This window comes from Petaurus breviceps, unplaced genomic scaffold (genome assembly GCF_028583685.1).
Source record: "Petaurus breviceps papuanus isolate PSGF00001 unplaced genomic scaffold, PetGlider_PUasm1.0 556, whole genome shotgun sequence".
NCBI lineage: Eukaryota > Metazoa > Chordata > Mammalia > Diprotodontia > Petauridae > Petaurus > Petaurus breviceps.
Genome location: NW_027186374.1, coordinates 2205927 through 2222171, shown reverse-complemented (window position 1 = coordinate 2222171; position 16245 = coordinate 2205927).

The window sequence follows — 16245 nt, the reverse complement described above, 5'->3', positions numbered from 1 at the left end:
AACATTCTTTTAAGTTTACCTCAGCCCAGGGTGCCAGGAAATCATTCCACATATTCACTGTTTATCCTGAGACACACATTTATTGTTGGTGGAGGTGGACCAGCACGACCTTGCAGCAGCTTAAAAGTCAACACCTTTGTTCTAAGCAATGTCATATATACAGAGATATACATTCTGAAACACAGACAGTCACAGAATGCTACATCATCCTCTTTTAAAATTTCCACTGGCACAGTGAGTAAAGCGCCATCCCTGGAGTCAGGAGGACCTGAGTTTCATTCTGGCCTCAGACACTTACACACACACACACACACACACACACACAATTCCACTTGCATTTCACAGCCTGCAATCACCCCTAAACTGATACTTTCAGATAGGTGAGTCATCACCATCTGTCCTCCCCCTCTCTCTTTTCTTTGTTTTGGGGTCTATAGGAAATAAACGATAAATTGTTTGCTGTAACCAGGTATTACATTAAGAACAATTTTTCAATAAATGCCTTAACAGGGATGGCTGAGATCAGAAGTTCATGGGTTTCCCCTCACTGGGAAACCTTCAGGAATAGGCTGAATGATGATTTACCATTGGGTTCCTCCTCATTTATGAGTTGGACTCCAAGACATCTGATAGTCCTTATTGCGCTGAGAATCTATGATTCTATGGAGGAATTCTACTTTCTGGAGAACCAGGAATCATAGCAATCATCTCTGCTTTCTGGATCCAGGAGAACTATTGATGGCTGATTGCACAAATTCTTCACCTAATTCCCAGGGTTACTGTGAGAATCAATATTTTTAAAGAGCTCAGTCAGTGCCTGAGACCTATAAGACTTTTAATAAATACGAGTCCTCTTCCCTTATCACCAGAGTGGAACAACCTAATTGCCAAAGAAAGGCAGCAGCATCAGGCATTTCTTGCTCACTCTGAACTACAAGGGTCACTAATCCATGACAAATTCCCAGAAGTGTCCTAAAATGGAAGCCACAGCCAAGATAATCAGAGAATCATTTAACTCCTCTTTGTGTCATTTGGACAAAATTGCAGATGCAGATGTTACCTGATGTGTGGCTCTAGTAGTCAAGTTGGGAATTCAGGGGGCAGACAGAAAACTTTCCAACAAATAAGTAAACTATCACATTCATTTTGTCCAAATGCATAATTGTCTCATGATTTATAAACTATGTTGCCACTTTCACTCATATAATAAGATTTTCAATAACATCTACCTAACTGACCCCTGTTCACTTATTAGGACTCCATCTTTGTTTGGCTCAGAATATTAAGGTACTATATTCCTGTGTCCAGAAGAAAAGCTCTATTGTTTTCACCCCCATATGGCCTGTTGTTATAAGGAGCTATGCCATCTAATACAAAAGAGAAATGAATATTTGCTTTTGGCACATATACAGAACTTAATTATGCAGGCACCTTGGAATATCTTGGTGATGAATAAAGGAAATAAAATGAACCACACCATTTTGTAAAATGGCTTGGGAGACAAGGGTCACACTCATATATATTCTTTCTCCATTTACTCTAACTGCCTCTTCATGCCCACCATCCCACCATGCCCTTCCCCCATCCCCAACCACCTGAAGAGATTCATTCTAAATCATCCTCCCTCAAGAAAGTTCTACTTTCCTTGGACAATTTACAGCTATCTGATTTGGTCAAGGGTGTTTTTGACCCACTTTAGTCAGACTGGCTCAGGGTAAAACAGAGCAAATATTTAATGGACATGGGCAACCTTGAAATTCATGGGATCTTCTTTCTTTTATTGGGAGTGGTTTTATAATGTGGGACTTGGTGAACTCTCCATCTGTATGGCCCTGACTGTGTTAGTAATGTCTTTAAAGGAATAATATGGTGAACTTCTAAGTCCAATAATAGATACATGTTTCATTTTAATTGCCCAATAGATTCTAATGAGAAGGAATAAAGTGACTAATAAGCTGAATACAGAATATGGAAATAAATCACATTCTATGTGCAGTAAAGAAGGGACAAGCACAATATAAGTACCAAGGTCTTAAAACTATTACTTCCTTCAAGGATCTGTGATTTCAATGGTGTGGCTATTCCCTCCCCAGTACAGACCACAAATCAGGTAAAATCTCAGGTCCCAGTTACTTATTAATGATTATGGTCAAATATATATGTGATTTTGTTCAAGAATCCAGTGATGAGCTTTCCCTAAAATAATAAGATTGGTTCCCATCATACAAGAGACAATGAGCCCTTCACCAGTCCTATTTTCAAAGCCTTTCAACTTACATAGAACCTGGCTGATTTCCCCCTCTGCCAGCATACCATATTTCATTTCATAATCATAGCAACCATGTAATTGTCGCACCCTGTTTTTTTTTTCAGTTCAAAATGTGGTTTATACCTTTCATTGCATGGTATAATTCTGTTTGTCACTGCTACAGTGGTAAACAGAGGATCAATGTCTAGACCAGTGGCATATGGATACACATTAATCTCTCACACACTGTAAGCTGTGAGGCTAGAATTCTCAGCACATTCCCATTGTCAATGTACTTCCCAAAACCAACTTGCCTGGATTGTTTAGAGGGTTGCACTAATGTAGTAAAGAACCAATGGTGTTGTCACTCAACCCAATGAAGAACCATAGGCACAAGAGGAGTGAGTGGGCAGGAAAAGCTGCCATGAGTAAGTCATGCAATATGCTAAGACTTGTACCTTCCCAATTTTAGTGTATTTTCATGAGTATTCCATGCATCCTAATATTGCAACAAAGACAGTTCAGTAATAAGTGATCATTTTTTAAGTATTATGGGAACAAAGTTTTTCAAAAGCTTCATATAATGGTCATACCAGTTTGATGTAAAAAAATGCATAAAATCTGCAAATATCATGTGGTGAAATATGGTAGCTTTCAAAACCTAATATCCCCAATGTGAAGTCCACAAAATACAGAATAATACACTACTCTTTCCTTTCCTTGCAGAAACTGGGAGGTATGGGACAGAGGGTGCAAATGTTATCAGTTATGGTGACTTGGTTGGTTATGATCAATGATTTTTTTTCTTTGTTACAAGGACAAATTCACAAAATCAATAGGCACACAAATAGTTAAAAAATGGCCATTACCAAAACATAATTTTAAAAGAACTTCTGTGACTATATGGGTGTGCCTTAAGTTTGATTAGGAAATTACAAAGTAGCAAAAATTCTGCCCAGAGTGCAGTGGTTCCCTCTGCCCCCAAGTGTGACTGCTAAAAGTCACAAATATTAACTCTTCTTAGATGTCAAACTAAAGAACTATGGGATATAGATAGATAGATAGATAGATAGATAGATAGATAGATAGATAGATAGATAGATGGATAGATAGATAGATAGATGATAGATAGATGATAGATAGATAGATAGATAGATAGATAGATAGATAGATAGATAGATAGATAGATAGATTGATTGATAGATAGATAGATAGACAGATAAATAGATTAGGTATATGTGTGTATATGTGTATATCAATATATGTATATGCCCATACATATATAATGTATATATGTATGTAAACATGTATTGTGTGTGTATATGTGTATGCTTCTGTGTATATGTATATATGTTTGTCTATATATCTATTCATACACAAGTGTGTGTGCATGTGTATATATATATATATATATATACATATATATATATATATATATATATATATGAGGTTTCATTAAGCCTGAAGGAAGAGGACTTATATCAAGCTGTGTCCACTCCCATTTCGCCCAAAATTACTTATGGTAGAACCAAAGCAGGCAAAAAGGGAATTCCCCATAATAGCAGGAGTTTGAAACACTTTGATGTCCATCTCAAGGGTTAAACTTGCCATCCAAGGGGAAGGAGTGAGAAATTGAGCTACAACTTAATCCAAACGGGAAAAAAACAACTAACGTCACCACAGATGTCAGGAGGAAAACACAAAACAAAACTACAGTTGTATACCTAGTATACAAACACATAAAACAACAGGGAAAATAATAAAAAATCAGAAGAACAGATGAGCAGTGGCAACTAAAGACTGTAAATATGTCTAAATAAAACTAGCAAGTCAAGGGAAATTGAATCTAATGTTCACACAGAACAATCTGTGGATTAGAGCAGTAAAAGAGGAACATCAAAAATTATGTGAACAATGACAGTATTTCAGGACTGAGTTGTGACAAGTGATGGGACTAGGCAATTCTAGAGTATAGAAAAGTATGAAGTTCAATTTCTTCACTTTAGGTATCAGAGGAAAGTGAAGTCAGAACAGGTCTAATAAATTTTTAGTACATTAAAATTATCAGATTTCACAGGATAATTTTGGTTCATATTTACTTAACACTTGCAAGTTTCTCTGTTGAGTTCAGAGGCACCATCTTGGTTTTTCTTGGATATCTCACACTTAGTGGGAGAGTTTAGTCGCTCTGTGCTTTTTTTTTTTTTTAGTACATCTTAATCATTAGAATTTCCTCCATTCTTTCTTTCTTTTAGTATGGCTATGTAACACATTTGCCAATGCTTTACTTGCTATTCGGGCAAGTAGGTAGCACAGTGGATAAGAATGCCAGGCCTGTAGTAAGGAAGACATTTTTCTGAGTTGAAATCTGGCCTCAGACCCTAACTAGCTATTTGAGCCTGGAGACATCACCAAAACTTGTTTGCTTTGGTTTCCTAATCTGTAAAGTGAGCTGGGATGTGGGGGATGGAAAACCACTCCAGTGTCTTTGTCAAGAGGACCCTAAATGACATCATGAAGAGGCTTATACAAAAGAAAAGTAGCTAAAAATGATTTGCTATTCAGTATTTTTATGCGTATATATTTATACACATATGTGTAATATATATAAGATATATAAGATACTATATATGAGATATAATATAAGATACTATATATGCATATGTGCATATATCCATGTATATATGTATATACATAGATATATAAAACACATTTAACTAGCATCCTACGGGAGGGTGATAAGCCTTGTAGGAATAAATTTTAGGTTACCCATTCCCCATTAAGGTATAACAATGAGGAAGATTGCTAAAATCTTAAAAAATATCATTTTTCAATATTAGCAATTTTAAGGTAGCAGGTAAAGATAATTATAATCAAGTACTTCCCTACTGTTGCTGAAGAGAACGGAGGGGCCAGCTTCATGTTTGCCTCTTTTGCTCCCTTCTAGGCAGTGATCAAGATTCTCTTGGAGAAAGGTAAGCACGTTTCCAACAATATCTAACAATACTGTCCTAAAAGGAACACTTGTATATCCCACGTGTACATGAATAACCTACATGAGAAATACATTAAATTAATTTTCTTCAATTTAATCCATTATTCTAACATGACACAATCATGATCATTGAAGATTTTAGTTTCTCCTACATTCCTGTAACATGCCATCTTGATGTTATCACACATCCTTAATCTCAGTTCATGTGGCACCTCCTACATGTGACTTCTCCAAATCCTCCCAGTTCTTAATTTTTTATAAATCCAATATCCTTGGATTTATCTATTTATATACATGTGATAGCTCCTAGCAGGATGTAAACTCTTTGACAATAAGAATTGTTTGGATTTGTCTTTAAATCCTCAGTGCCTTACACACATAGTCGTTTAACAAATATTTTATGAATTGAAATGAATGAACTAAAATTTATGTCTTCATTCAAATAATTTGTATAAATGTGGAAGTCTATCATACCTGGTATGCTTCACAGGAAATAGGTTTTCACATTGGTACCGAGTTATCACTATCTCTTTGAATCCAGGCATTCTTAGATTTTGAAATCTAGAGATGTGTACTATCATTCACAGAGGAAAAATATGTAGTATTTAAAAAATCTTTCTTCCATCGACTCTTAGATGTTATTCTTCCATCTTCTTTTACAAGTATAACACATGGAATTTCATTCCAAGCTTTGCTGAAATGCAAGCATCTGTATCTGAACTTCCTGTAATAAAAGTGTGTGTATGCATGTATAAATGTATATGTATGCATGTATTCATGCATATATTACATTTTATGTGTGTATATGTATGTGTATGTGAATTGTATGTGTATATATTTTCCTATTATAAAAGGAAATGATTTTAGTCTATCTTGGCCTACTCTTTATAAAGTCATGTCAGATTTCTGTGCATACTGTTACACTCTCTAAGTTCACACAAATAATCCTTTAAGTGACCTAGATTTTTTCATAAAAAAGAATTCATGATTTCTAGTCTATATGACACAAACTTCAGCCTTTCTTCTCTTAAAATGTTAGTTTAGAGCATTTCCTTAATGTTGGGCATGATCATTGATAAAATGGCTTGGCACCAAATAAGGTTGATAGAATTGTCCTTTGGCACCTTGGAAATGGGTCTATCAAAAAGGTTATTTAATAGAAAACCAAAGGCCATCCTAAGCCTTTGGCTATATAGAGTCAGCTGCAGAAGGGAAGGAAAAATGAGTGTACCTTTTCCATTTGGGGCTCCATTTATTATAGTTAGGGAAAGAAATAAACTGTCTTTGGGGAGACAAACTTGGAAAGTGTATGAGACAAGTCAACAAGTCTAGTATTTTGTTGATCTGAAATGCTATAGCTTTATTTCACAATCTAAGCTATTAATTAGAATCATTTTGCTTGAAATGGGACTTTGAATCAACTTTAAATAACTATCATGAAGACACAACATTTTTCTGTTCTAGTCCCTTGTCGTCTGTGCTATCAAAATTCTGCTTATCCTTCAAGACTCAATTTAAGTGGCCTGTCCCCCATCCCTGTGAAGCCTTTATGATATCATTTTTTTTCTTTTGAATTTTTTTATTTTTTTAAATCAAATATTTTATTCACTTCTAATTTACATTATTAATTTCCGTAAGATTTTGAGTTACAAATTTTCTCCCATTTTTACACTACCCACCACCTCAAAATAGCAATCCCACTGGATATCCCCTCCTCCAATCTTCTCTCTCCTATATCTTCTCCCATACCCCCTCTAAATTTCCAGTAAGGCACGGTAGATATCTAGGCCCCAGTGCCTGTATATCTTATTTCTCAGCTACATGTAAAATCATACTAATAATAGAATACACATATATGTATATATATATATATATATATTAAACATTTGATTTTAAAACTTTGAATTCCAGATTCCTTCCCTTCCTCCCTTTTGACCCACCCTTACTGGGAAGATAAGCAATTCAATATAGGTTGTACATGTATAACTATGCAAAACTTTTCCAAGGTGGATATATTGTAAAAGACTGAGTATGTTTCCCTTCCCCATATCCCACGTCCCACTTGTTCTATTCTATCCTTTGATCCTGTCCCTTTTCAAAAGTGGGTGCTTCCAACTTCCCTCACCCACCCAGCCTGCCCTCCCCTCCATCATCCCTCCTCTCATCCCCTTCCCCTCCTATTCTCCTAGAGGGTGAGATACCCTATTTAGTGTGTATGCCATTCCCTCCCTAAGCCAAATTCAATGAGAATAACATTGACCCATTCCTTTTTGCCTTCCTAATATTCCCCTCCATTGTAACCATTTTTCCTTACCTCTTCTATATGAGATAATTTACCCTATTCTGTCTCTCCCCATCTCCTCTCATTATATTCCTCTCTCAGCTCTTAATTTCACCTTTTAATTATCATCTCTTCTTATTAATTTGTTCCTGTGCCCTCTATCTATGTATATCTGCATATATATATATATATATACATATATATATATATACATACACACATTCACATATGCCAATATACACTCTTATATATACATTTCTATTCACTTCAATTATTCTCATACTGAGAGAAGGTTCATAAGTTGCAATAATCATTTCTCCATGTTAATAGTTCAACTTTAATAAGTTCCTTAAGATTTCTATTCCCTGTTTACCTTCTAATGCTTCTCTTGCTTCTTGTATCTGAATATCAAATTTCCTATTGGAACTCTGTTTTTTTTTCATCAAGAATGCTTGAAAGTCCTCTAATCCATTGAATTACCATATTTTCCCCTGAAACATGATACTCAGTTTTGCTGGGTAGGTGATTCTTGATTTTAATCCCATATCCTTTGACCTCTGGAATATCATATTCAAGGCCCTTCAGTCCCTCATTGTAGAAGCTTTCAGATCCTGTGTCATCCTGATTGTGTATCAAAAATATTCAAATTGTTTCTTCCTGACTGATTGTAATATTTTCTCTTTCATCTGAGAACTCTGGAACCTGGCTATAAAATTCTAAGGAGTTTCTTTTTGGGGATCTTTTTTCTGGAGGTGATCACTGGATTCTTTCAACCTCTATTTTGCCTTCTGGTTCTAAAACATCAGGGCAATTTTCCTTGAGAATTTCTTTAAGGATGATTTCTAGGTATTTTTTTTATCATGGCTTTCAGGTAGTCCAACAATTTTTAAATTGTCTCATGTGGGCCTGGGGTCAGCTACCAGAGCACTGTGATGGATGCTTGCTGCCAGCCTGCCGGGCTCTCCTCAGTGAGAGGTTAGCTTCTTTGTGTCATATTGTGGACTCTGTACCTCCAAAGTTTTTTCAGTCACCTTTTACAAGTATTGGGGAAGGTGGAAGCTGGAGCCCCTTAGAAGTCCCTTTTCTACTCAGCCATCTTGACTCTGCTCCTTGAATTTCTTTGCAAACAATTATCTTTACCATCTAGCTTCTGCATTTTAGTTCTGACGTTCTTTGTCTTGACATAATAACTGCAATCGACATAGTGCTTTAAGGATTTCACAGACCTTTAGATTCATTAACTCATTTGATTTTCACCATAACCCTGAGATCAGAGTGAAGTTAAATTATATGACAGAGTGAAGTTAAGTTACTCATCTAGGGTCACATGGCCAGCAAGCATCTGATCTGAGTTGGGATGTGAACTCAGATATTCCCCACTCCAATTTCAGCTTTCTTTCAATTATGCAGCCTAGTGTTCTGACTTTGATTTACTACAAATTGCACCAGATGATACTATCAGCATTTTCAGATCTTATCCTTCACCCTCCAATATCCATGCAATCAATACCTTCTATGAGGTTGTTATAATGATCATAGAATCATAGATTTATAGATGAAAAAAGACCTTAAATGTTACCTCAGTCAAACCTTAATTCTAAATTGGAGGAAACTGAGGCAAAGAGAAATTCAATTTTCAGCCCTGGATCACAAAGCTAATAATTGTCAGAGACAAAAATCGAGCCCTGTTCCTTCTGACTCCAAAGCCAGCATCCCAGCTTCTTATTTCCATTCATTCCCCTCTTCCAATATACTCATCAAGTTGCCAAAGGGATTTTCCTAAAGAGTTGTGACAATGTTTGCTTTCTTCTGATCAAACTCCAGTGGCTCTCCATTTTGTCCAGGAGAAAATAGAAAAATCTCTGTTTTGCTTTGGAAACCCTTTAAAACCAGATTCCATCTTTATAAATTGATACACATTAATTTCTTTCTCATACTTCACCATCTAGCTGCACTAGAGGCTTCATCTTCCTATTCATCCTTTCAATTGGCTGCCCCCCAAGACTAGAATGAACTATCACCTATACTTTTTAGAATGCCTTGTTTACTCCCAAACCATTCCTGGGCACTACTTTCATGAAGTCCTTCAAGATTTATTTCACATATTTTCTTACCTCCACATACTACCACCCCTGAAAAAATATAAGAATATTTAATTCAGAGACCATTTAATTTTTTTTATTTTGTATCCCCAGCACTTAGTATAGTTCCTAGCACAAAGTAGGTAGAAATAATGGCTACCATTTATCTCTCACTTCAAGGCCTTGCAAAATATTGCACATATATTATTTCATTCTTTACGAGGACCCTTATATCTTCTTCTTCTTCTTCTTCTTCTTCTTCTTCTTCTTCTTCTTCTTCTTCTTCTTCTTCTTCTTCTTCTTCTTCTTCTAAATATATAAGCTATGATTTTAAGCAATGTATTTATTTTATTGTAAAAAGTACTTTCTTGTGCATTTTCATTTGACCCTCACCAAAACCAGTTTAGTAGAATCCCCAATTCATAAAAAAGGAAATTGAGGCCAAAAGAAAAATAAAAAACACACCAATGGCATGCAGGTATTAAGTGACAGTGATGGGACTCGAAGACAAATCTTCTTTCTCCTAGGGCAGTGTACTTTTCATGATTACATATCTTAGTTCTGGAGTTAATGATAGCATTGGGGAAAAAAAAGCCTGCTTCAAATTTATTTCAGTAGTGTTCATCGACACTTTTTTGAGTAGCAGAGAACATGAACCACCATCCCCTGGATTTGCTCTAAATAAATTTGTAATGATAGAGTCTTCAATTATGGAGAGACCAACATTAAATAATGTTCCTCTCAAATCAATACAGTTTGGGTTGATATTCTTAAGAGTGATCAGAATGTAAAAGAAACAATGAATGAATTGTAAGCTGAGAGCAAGAGCTGACGGATGAAGTAGAAGTCTCCAAGGAAAAAAAATGAGAAAGTAAGTGATGGAGGATGAATGTTAAGAGATGATTCTAGAGGTAAGTTCTATGAGGTCAGGGAAAAAAAACATCTTCTCTCACATTTATCAATCATGCAGGATATTATATACCCTAAAACCATAAGTTCTCTATAATACATAACTTTTTTTTTCCATCATGGGTCCTCTAGAATCATGGATGACCACTATATTGATAATAGTTCTTTTAAGCTTTCAAAGTTGTTTGTTTTTCTAGTGTTATTGTTATTGAATAAATTATTCCCCTGGTGATGTTGATTTAATTCTCAAAAATAAACATCTTAAAAAATGTTCGTTGCTATAATATGGATTTTCATAGTACAAAATATTTTCCTTTTTCTCCTTACATCATTATACATTGGTTCATATGTCTCTTAGTGTATTAACAGTATGTATTTCCTCATTACTTATAGCACAAAAGTATTACATTATATGCATAAAATTCAGCTTATTCATCCATTTCTTAATTAATGGAGTTCCCATTAAGTTCTAGGTTTTGATAGCATAAAAAGAGTTACTACAAATATTTGTGTCTCTTTAGTATTTTTAATCAATGAGTCTTATCCTGAAAAAGGTAAGTAAACAAAACTGAATGGCTTTTGGATGACGTTTACTCAATTCAGGACAAGTTAAATTCATTAAGTACCTACCACATGCCAGTCAATGTTGTTAAATGAGGATTCAAAGGCAAAATCATACAATCAAAAATAAAGTCCTTGCTTCCAAGCAGCTCAAAAGAAAAGTGAAGAAAAAGAAAATAATTCCTAGAAGTTTTAAATAAGCAAAAATAAATGAATAACATTCTAGTTGCAGAAAAATAGTTTACTTCAGAATTCTGAAAGAATTTTTCACATCTGAAACAAAATATTTAAAAAGACTGGGGAGGGTAGACTAGGAGACTAGAGACAGGAAAACAGAAAACAAACAAAAATTACACTGCATTGAGAAAAAATAAAAGATGGAGAGATGAATTTCTTTAACTATAGATATTCACATTGCTCTCTGGCAAAAATCTGGAATGGATTATTAAATAGATGATTTATAAGGAACTGGAAAAGGAAGCAGTGACAACTGGAAGTCAGAATGTTTTCATTAATTCATGGCAAACTAATTTCCTTTCAATTCTGTCTTTTTTCCTTTTTTTTCCTGTCTTTTTTTGATAGGGCATTGACAGATTAGAAAATGGAATAATAATGTATATGATTTTAAGTAAGGCATTTGACAATGTTTCTTTTTTTCTTTTCTTTTTTTATCTTTTCTATTTTATATCATTCATTTCCAAAAGATTTTGAGTTACAAATTTTCTCCTCATTTTTCCTCTACCCACAATCCAAAATCCTCAATCCCACTGAATATCCCTTCCCCCAATCTATTCTCTCCCATATCTTCCCCGATACACCCTCTGATTTTCCAGTAAGGCATGGTGGATCTCTATGCGCCAGTGACTGTATAACTTATTTCCCAATTACATGCAAAATAATAATAATAATAATAATGTTTTTAAATATTTTATTTTAAAATTTTAAATTGCAGATTATTTCCCTTTCTCCCTCGTCAACCACCCTTACAGGGAACATAAGCAATTCAATATAGGTTGTACATGTGTAGCTATACAAATCATTTCCATAGTGGATATATTGTGAAAGTCTGACTATATTTCCCTCCATCTTATCCCACGCCCCACTTGATCTATACTCTATTTTGATTGTGTCCCTTTACAAAAGTGGGTGGTTACAACTTCTCTCCCCCACCCCAGCAAGACCTCTCTTCCATCATCCTCCTTCTCATTCCCCTCCCCCTACTCTGATTTACTGTGAGATACCATATTTAGTGTGTATGTCACTCCCTCCCTAAGCCAAATTCAATAAGAATAAATTTGACTCATTCCCTTTTGCCTTCCTGTTCTTCCCCTTCATTGTAGCAGTTTTCCCTTTCCTCTTCTACATGAGATAATTGACCCCATTCTTTCTCTCCCCATCTCCTCTCATTATATTCCTCTCTCATATCTTAATTTCACCTTTTAAGTATCATCCCTTGCAATAAAATTGGTCCTGTGACCTCTGTCTATGTATACCTGTACACATATATACACACATTCACATATGTATTCATATATGTGTGTGTGTGTATTTCTATTCCCTTCAAATATTCTCATACTGACAAAACTTTAATTACTTACAATTATAATTTTTCCTTGTAGGAATGTAAACAGTTCAACTTTGATAAGTTCGTTATGATTTCTTTTCCCTGCTTATCTTCTCATGCTTTTCTTTCTTCTTGTAACTGAATGTCAAATTTTCTATTCTGTTTTTTTTTTTAATCAAGAATGCCTGAAAGTCCTCAATTCCACTGAATTTTCCCCTGAAACATGATATTCAGTTTCGATGGGTAGGTGATTCTTGGTTTTAATCCCAGCTCCTTTGACCTTCAGAGTATCATATTCCAGGCCCTTCAATCCCTCAGTGTAGAAGCTGCCAGATCCAGTGTTATCCTTATTGTGATTCCACAATATTCAAATTTTTCCTTCCTGGCTGCTTGTACCATTTTCTCCTTGACCTGGGAACTGTGGAACCTGGATATAATATTCCTAAGAGTATTCTTTTTGGGATCATTTTAAGGAGGTTATTGGTGGATTCTTTCAACCTATGTTTTATCCTCTGATTTAAAACATCTGGGCAATTTTCCTTGAGAATTTCTTGGAAGATGATTTCTAGGTTCTTTTGTGATCAAGGCTTTCGGGTAGTCCAAGAATTTCTAAAATTCTCTCTCCTGGATCTATTTTCCATGTCAGTGGTTTTCCCAATAAGATATTTCAAATTGCCTTCTATTTTCCCTTTTGTTTGGATCTGTTTATAGCATTTTGATTTCTCATAAACTCACTAGCTTTCATTTGCTCCAATCTAATTCTGAAGGAATGATTCTCTTCAGTGAGTTTTTGAGATTCTTTTTCCATCTGGTAAATTCAGCTTTTTAAGGCATTCTTCTCCTCATTGCCTTTTTGAGCCTCTATTGCCACCTGAGTTAGTCTAACTTTTAAGGTGTTATTTTCTTCAATCAGGTTGTTGACTCTAATTTCATATTTTTTTTCATCATTCTAATTTCTCTTACCAATTTTTCTTCCACTTCTCTAATTTGATTTTCTAAATACTTCTTAAGGTCCTCTATCACCTGTAACCAGCTCAAAATTTTTCAGAAGCTTTTGGTGCATGAGTTTTGACTTCACTATCTTCCTCCTGTTCCATGTTTTCATCATTTTTGTCCCCAAAATAGCAGTGTAAAGTTGGATTGCTCTGCTTCCTTTGCTTCCTTTACCTGCTCATGAAGCCACTAAATTACTTGACTTTTGAACTTTTTGCTACAGTAGGACTCTGTTACCAGACAGGGGAGCTTTATCGCAATTGCTGGGGTTTTGTCAGCTACCAAAGGTATTAGTTAGGTGCCCTCTCTGAGGCCTCCACATGCTCTGGCAAGCTGTTCACACATTCCAGGACCTCCATCCCAGACCGCAATCCAGATCCAAGCAGGTTAAACATGAGCGATTATCCCTCAGACTGGTGCTTGGTCTTCCTACAATCTGCAGTATGGGAGCTGAAGCTGCCACATTGTGGTGGCTGCATGGTCGCAGCACCACAGCCACTTCTCCCCCCAGGGGATAAAGACTGTACCACACTCCCCATCTACCAAATCCCAATTCCTCACTGCAATTACCTCTCACTTTGTCCTTAGCATCTATGTGTTGATAATTCTGAAAATTGCCACAGCTGCTAATGATCTGAAGTCCCTCCAGCTGGCATCTGATCAGGACAGCTCTGAGGCTAAAACCTCAAGCTAATGAGGGGCTGGGCTTGGCTCCCAGAATCATGCACTGGCAGCTTCCTGCCAGCCTGCCGGGCTATCCTCAGCAGGAGTTTAGATTCTCTGTGTCATTTTGTGGTTTTTGTAGCTCCACAGTTTGTTCAGAGTCACCTTTTACGTGAATTGGAGGAGGTGGGAGCAGGAGCCCTGAGGTAGTCCTATTTCTACTCTACCATCTTGACTCTGCCCCAAGTTAGTCTATTTTTTAAGGTCTTATTTTCTTCAGTCATGTTGTTGACTCTCATTTCAAAATTTTCTTGCATCATTCTCAATTCTCTTCCCAATTTTTTCTCCATGTCTCTTTTTTTTTATTTTTCAAAATCCTTTTTAAGCTCCTCTATGACCTATAACCAACTCATATTTTTTGGAATCTATTGGTGCAGGATTTCTGACTATGTTGTCTTCCTCCTGTTCCATGACTCGATCCTTTTTGTCCGCAAAACAAAAGTATAAAGTCACAGTGCTCTGCTTGCTTTGTGTCCTTTGCTTGCTCCTGTTGCCAGTCAATTACTTGTCTTTTGAGTTTTTTGCCATGGTGGAACTCTGCTGCCAGAAAGGAAAGCTTTGTCCCAAATCACTGGGGTTTTCTGAGTTGCTGGAACTATTAGTTGGTTGTGCTCTCTGAAGCCTCCAGGTGCTCTGGAAAACTGTTGACACACCCCAAAACCTCCACCCTAGATAGCAATCCATAACTAAGAAGGTTAAAGCAAGAGTGATGACCCCTAAGACTGGTTGCTTTGTCCCTATACAATATGCAGGCCAGGAGCTCTGAAGAAGCCACCTGGTGGCAGCTGCACAGTAATGACACCTCAGCCACTTCTCTCTAGGTGGCAAAGGCTGGACTGCATTTCTGAGCTCCTGGGCCCCAAAGTCCACACTACACTGAACTCTCACTTTGTCTTTATTATATATGGGTTGATTATTCTGGAAATTGCCACAGCTTCTGTTGATTTTAAGGCCCTCCAGCCAGTGGCTGGTTGTGGCTGCCTCTAACAGCAAGCACCTCAGCGTCCCCAGGGTGGCTGTCCATACAGGTTCTTGGATCTGCTTTGATAAAGGAAAGCAACTCAAAATGGGTTAACAAGCTTACTTTAATCAGTCAAATATGTATTGTTTACCTAGTTCAGGGGAAAAATGTCAGCACCCCGAACTTCAGAATATACAGACAGAATTATCAAGACAGAGAAACAGATCAAGTAGACAGTTTCCAAACTTTCCAACCATTACATCCATACCAAATCAACATCTGGGTTTCAACATCTAGGTTTTTCAGAGCCAGGGGACTCTCAACAACAGCTTGCCAGAGTTTCATCTGATCAAATCACAGAACACTTCTCAAAGTGAGTCCCAAAACAAAGCTACACATCAGGGCTTATATAGCCTTCTCCTGGCTCAGAGAATGTAACAACCTTTTGGACCCACTGGCCAATCAAAAAGTATCTACTGAAAACCAAGCCTCCCACCCCAGGCTCCAGGTGCACTTTAGCCTAGGGGCAGGGAAGATCTTAAAAATTTACATCCCTATTACATTTGGCCCCAAGATCATTCATTTCCATACCATAGTCAATTTACTTTTGAATTAGCACTAAACATCTCTTAGGTTACATTTTCAAAATACAGAACTAAAGTTACCAAAGTGGCCACTGGGCCTTAAACAAAAACAAAGTACATTGCATTATCACCTCAATTCAAAACAAGAGTCCAAACAAAGTTCTCTTGAGTGGAGGGGGATGTCCTTCCACTCACACAGCTCCAACCACTGCTTCTAAGTACAGAGAAGGGGCTGGGCAACAAAACCCACAAGGTGCGGTCCTTGGGGGTCCACAGCACTTCATCCCACCCACCATAGTCAGAAGTCCATCATCCCCCTGGGTCCTAAACTGTGGGATGCAGCAA